We start from the raw sequence: 6,000 nt of genomic DNA on the forward strand, positions 1-6,000 counted from the left end.
ATTTAGTTTTGTTTTTTTCTTTATTTTCTTTTTCTTTCTTTCTTCTTCTTTTTTAATTTTTTTTGTGTCTTTGCTCAGCATTGCTGTTACCAGTCAAAGTCAGATTTATTCTTGAATACAATCAATTGAAGTATTTCTAAGGGCAGTAAGCTAACAAATGAACTGGAAATTATACTGAAAACCATGAACTTTGTGTTTTCAGGATTCAGCTCTTATTGTTTTGCTATTATTTGATTTTGAAAGATTATATCTGTGGAGAACATTGGTTAGTTGTTGAAGAAGTAATTAAAGAAACAAAGATACATGTCTGTGCTTGTTTCTCATTCCTAGCCACTGTCAGGCTTTGTGATTACTCAGTTTCCTAATCTGTGAAATGGGGTTAATAATAGTACCTCACAAGGACTGAATGAACTGACTCCAATTACAGCTCTTAGAATAATGCTCAGCTGCAGTTAGTGACAGTGGACATTGGCCAGCTATCTTCCTCCTGAGGTGGGAGTTGCTACATGTCTACATGTACATAGGATGGTCCTTGTTGCTTATTGGTAGGAATCCACTAATGGATAGATATTCCTGCCTAATGGAGATTACACCTAAGTATAGAAAAGACCAATGGGAAAAGGGTAAACTGGGTCTATAACTGGGAGAACAATAGTGCTTGAAGAAAAAGGAGAATTTAATCTCACCTATATAGTTAGGTATAAGATATCATTTCTTAATTACTAGAGTTGTACACATAGAAAGCCCTCACCCACCAAAACCTCGACCACTCCCTAAACTCTTCATGATAATCACTCTGCAGTTCAAGAACGACAATGAACACACATTATTGTGTGTAAAAATGATAAATATGCTGTTATTTTAATAAATGGAATTTGCAAACATAAAATGAGAATCTTAATTTATAAATCTCTCAAGATGAAGCTCAGAAGGGATTAGCAAAACTTTCCTAAAGCTGAAGATAGTGTCCAGAGAAAAATTAATTTAGTCTTAGGACACAGAGAAAAGAAGATTGTGAGATCCCAGGGGAGATGGCAGGAGCAGGAACTGGTGGCCAAGTGTGGATTTATGCAAGTGAGGGATCAAAGTCCCCAACCTGCAGCAGTTCCACAGGCGATGTGATGGGGCAACCCCCTAAGAACAGCCTTGCTCAAGCTCAGAGCGCTGGGCCCGTCCTGCCAGTGTGAGGAACCTTTCTGCCAGGTGTAGGGACCGTCTTCCTCTAGGGCTACAAGGTGAGCTAGCAGGAAGGGGAGACAAAAGCTACAATCACGCCTTTGGAGTCTCAGCTTTTATTCTTGGTTCATTCCTAACTAGGGTAAAACTGTTAAGCAATCTTGTTTAAGGAATTTAAATTGTAATAGAGAGCAGTGGCATCATCATACAGCAGCCTCAAGCTCCTGTGCTCAAGTGATCCTCTTGCCTCAGCCTCCCAAGTAGCTGGGACTACAGGCACCCACCACAATGCCTGGCTAATTTTTCTGTTTTTAGTAGAGACAGGGTCGCACTCTTGCTCTGGCTGGTCCCCAACTCCTGAGCTCGGGGGATCCACCCCCCTCAGCATCCCAGAGTGCTAGGATTACAGGTATGAGCCACCATGCCTGGCCAAAACAAGATTATATTCTAACTATTCACCTATCGATGTTTTTCTCAAGAATTCACACTGAAATTTAACCTTTCACATGTGGTATCTTTCTGGTCTACATGATCTCTCAGGATATAGACCTAAATCAAATAATGTGCATTTTTCTCCTAAGGCAAAGAGGCTACTCTTACTGATGCTTAACTAAAAACAAATCTTTGCATTTTTCTCCCTCTCTTTTTGAGAAATTTAAATTATGGACCCCAAAATGGAGATGGTGGCTATTATCTTCTAGGTCAGGGCTAGTGCCAGGACAGTGCCAGCTAGAACTCTAGAAATCTTGATTTTCAGCAGTGTGTTTTAAAACACATCAGCTCTGAGTCCAACCAAAATTAAGACGTGTCCCTGCTCTGGGAAAGTCTGTAATAATAATAATAATTATCGTTTTTTTAAATAGCATTGAGATGAAATTTAGAGGACACCAAATGAAGAGCCCAGTCCGAAAGGTTTCCCCACCCTCATTCCTTTCTTCCTCTTTCTTTGTCAAACACAATCCCGAGATTCTGCCCTTCCTGTGCTGACCCTTTCCTTGCAGTGGGATTATTCACTTGTCCAGGTGGCCCAGGGATGTCAGGTCACTTGGCAGTGCAGGGAGGACAGAAGGATCTCTGTTACCTGTGGCTGGGCTTCTGTACCCACAGTCCGGTGGCCGCTCAAACCCCAGTTATTACCTTCCTTGGGGCAGAAGTTATGTGTCCATGATGACATCCAAGCTTAACTCCATGTCTCTTTTTCCAACTCTGCAAGGAAAGTTTCTGCTTGTTTTTGTTTCTGTTTCTTAAACAGAAACAGAAAGCAAATTGGCGTGATTGCTAAACAAAGGGAGAGAGGCAAAAGAGCTGCTGGTTGTAATCTTGCTTCTCTGCTACCAACTTGCAGCCTGGTGTGGGACACAGACCTGGAGGACCCTGGCTTTGGAACAATGGAATAATAAAACAGTGGGCTCACTCTGATGGTCCCACCTACTTCTCAGGACTTCTGAAGGGAGGACAGAGCTACACAGAAGTGTGCAGGTGTCTTAGGTTGTACTGGGGCGGTTTCCCCCAGGACCTTCCAACGTGATCCTGGCTGGGACCCAGGCCTGTCTGAGGCAGCGCCAAGCACAGACACGGAGCCGCACCCCACCTGCCGCCCTGCTGACTCGCTCCATTGCCTGCTCAGGGGCACAGCTGCTGAGGAGAGACCCAGGGAGGGCGCTCTCCGCGTCAGTGAGGCCTGGTCCTCCACCGGCCTTTGCAGGGCTTTCTCAGCCACCCTGCAGAAAGGAGGGCCGCTGTGCGGGGCTCACAGGCAGCCAGATGCTTCAGATGCTTTCCCACACCTTCGGTCCTTCTAGATGTTTCCTGCTATGTTACTGGCAGGATGCCCTCCGCAGGATTTTGCACTTAGATTTTAGACATCTCCAGGCAGAACGTGGCAATTTCTGTGTGATTACTTGCAACCAAGGAGGCTCAGTCGCTTAGGCTCTGCGTAACATGCCCTCTGGGGTGGCGCCTGGTGGTGGAGGTGGGGAGGCCACCGCGGAGTGGCTGGAGGTGGCCGGCCATGCTGGGCACCACTCGGGGAGCGTGGGGAGTGAGGACACATAGCACTGACCGACCGACCAGCCTCCTGGATCCACAGGCGGGATGGAGGTCGTGTCTCTGCAGTGACGTTCGCAGCTGCCTCTGCTGAGTCTCCACCAGCTTCCTGCTGCCCGTGGGGTAGACGCAGACTCAGTGATGCAGCTCCTCGCTTTGGGTCCCTCAGGCACAGCTTTGGTGCAGGTGGTGGTTTGGGAGGTGGTCCCGGGAAACGGAGGCAGCCCGCGGCGTAGCGTTTGAGGGGAACGAGAAAGAGTAAAGCGGTTGGATCCAGCTTGCTCCATCACGAGTGAGCAGAGCTCAGCCCTGTTGCGGGGGTCCGGAGGTCTCCCCCTAGAGGGCCAGGGAGCTGGGAGAGTCACAGCCCACCTCCTGGTGTCACTGAGGGGAGGGGAGGGGAGGGGTCTGAATAGTCTGGCCCTGCAGCCCAAGGGCCTCAGGTTGGGTTGTTGGAAGCCCTGGCTGGAGAGAAGTGAGTCCTGGCAAAGCCCTGGAAATGGCAGTGGCCAGGAGACCAGGCGCTGGGAGGGAAGGCACCCGGGCCGTGGCACACCTGCTCCTCTTCCCACACGGCGGCGAGCTGCTGGCTGCTCCTCCAGCCTCCCCCCAGACAGCGTGTCCATGAAGGGTCTGCATCTGAGGAGATGGCCTCTCCCTCGGGAGCGTTAGGCGTCACTGTGTGGAGAAGTGGATGTGTGGTAGGCAGGAAGCCAGCACAGCAGCAGCCCAGGGTGCCCGGAGAGACCCCACCTCCAGGGTGGTGCCAACAGCGCCATTCACAAGCACTTAGTATGCACCACTCGTTGCGCCAAAGGCTGTCCTCGGCTTCTTGATTGCCACAGCAGCTCCAGGAAGCAGAAGACATCATTCTCTCTCTGCAGGGAAGGACATAAATTTCCGGGAAGTTATTTTTCGGAGGCCACATGCCTGTGAGCGGGGAAGACAGGTTGCAAACCCCGCTTTTCCCAGGTCTGGGGAGAGGGGTTTATGCCATTTTAATCTCCAGCGATCCTCCCACTGTTTCCGTGCCACTCACTTGTTGAAGAGACTGTGGAATCAGTGTCCCAGGGAATGCCTGGTGATGGGGAGTCCATCTGGCGGCTCCTCCACTGTCATTCACCTTGTTTCTCCAGTTCCTTCAGTCTCTGTAAACTGGGAGTTAGGTCCGAAGGCTTCTTAGGTGCAGATGAATCATTTGGTAGCACTCCTTCCCCCAGGCGCTGTGGGTGTCATACCGTGTTGGGGCGGGGGCTGGACACTGAGAGCGCTCACAGTGGTGACAGTCCCTCCCCTGTCGGTCAGCGAGCAATCTGTAGGACAATATTTCCAAAGTCTGTGCTCCTAACACAACACAACAGTTCTAACTCAGAGCCAACACATCCAGTTATACGAAAATCGCACATCTGTCCAGGCTCCCAACCCAAGTCAAGATAGTCTCAGACTGCGGCCAACCTTTATTTTACTGTGGCCTAGTGGGTAGGGTGCCGGCCCCATATACCGAGGGTGGAGGGTTCAAACCAGGGTCCGGACCAACTGAAACAACAACAAGAACAAAAAATACCCCGGGCATTGTGGCAGGCGCCTGTAGTCCCAGCTACTCAGGAGGCCGAGGCAGGAGAATTGCCTAAGCCCAGGAGTTGGAGGTTGCTGTGACCTGTGTGAGGCCACTGCACTCTACCAAGGGCGATAATGTGAGACTCTGTCTCTACAAAAAAAAAAAAGAAGAAGAAGAAGAAGAAGAAAGAAAAGAAAAAAAAAAGAGGCAGGTGAGGTACGCCCCTTCACATTTCCCTAGACATGGCCAGGGTAGAGGCTTTACGACCTTATCTTTCAGGCTCCATGTGGAGGTAGCAATTAGGCTCTCGTCAGCTGCAGACATTGGGCAACAAGGAGGCCAAGACAGGAGATGTTGGCACAAAGCTCTCTACCCCAGGACACCAGCCCACAGCTCCCACCCTCCTTCCTGCCCAGTGTAGGCACAGCCCCTCATTTCCTGCACTTACCCAGGTTCACTTCAGATGCCACTGAGCGTATCTTGGTTTCTTGTGCCTGCTGCCACCACAGGTCCCAAACAGGCAAAGAATCTGCCAACTTACATTCCAATTATGTCAAATGAGCCTATTATGCAATCAGATCTGGTAGAGCCCCAAATAGACCCCACAGCACCAAGTGATATGAATATGTCCCCACACACTCTGTTCTCTGAGCCTGGCCCGGGGAGCTGCTCTGGGTCATCCAGGTGTGTCTTGGGGTCTGGAGCTAGCAGGGACAGCCCAGGATCCATAAGGCAGGCTCCTTCAACAGTGCCACTGTCACTACATTCCTCTGACATATGGGGCTAGGGCAAAAGTCCATGGGCCCCTCCATCTAAAAAAGCAAGGTGACCAATAACAATAATAACCGTGGTTCGCCATGAAGGACAAGCATAGGAGTGTGAAGCATTTGAGCTGCCTGAGCCAACCCACCTCAGAAAGACTTCCAACGTCCCTCCCCTCCCATCCCCAAAACTTGCCAAGTCAGCAAGGGGTATATGGAAATATTAAGAAAGGAAAGTAATTGCTCAGACTTTTGGTCAAATTTCTGGTCGTCTTTAGCTCCTGAAGGGCAGGCCAAATTCTGCATAAAAGAGACAAGTTTTAAAGGCATATTAAAAATGGAGACTCCCAGGATAGGGGCAAGATGGCCAACTAGTAGCAGCTCTTGGTGGAGGTTCTGGCTAGAAAGAGGAAGATTGGAGTGGAGTGAATATGGAGCAGTTGAGTAGATTGTAGGGAG

This window comes from Otolemur garnettii, unplaced genomic scaffold, assembly GCF_000181295.1.
Source record: "Otolemur garnettii isolate 467f Iridium unplaced genomic scaffold, OtoGar3 scaffold00081, whole genome shotgun sequence".
In the NCBI taxonomy this organism is placed as follows: domain Eukaryota; kingdom Metazoa; phylum Chordata; class Mammalia; order Primates; family Galagidae; genus Otolemur; species Otolemur garnettii.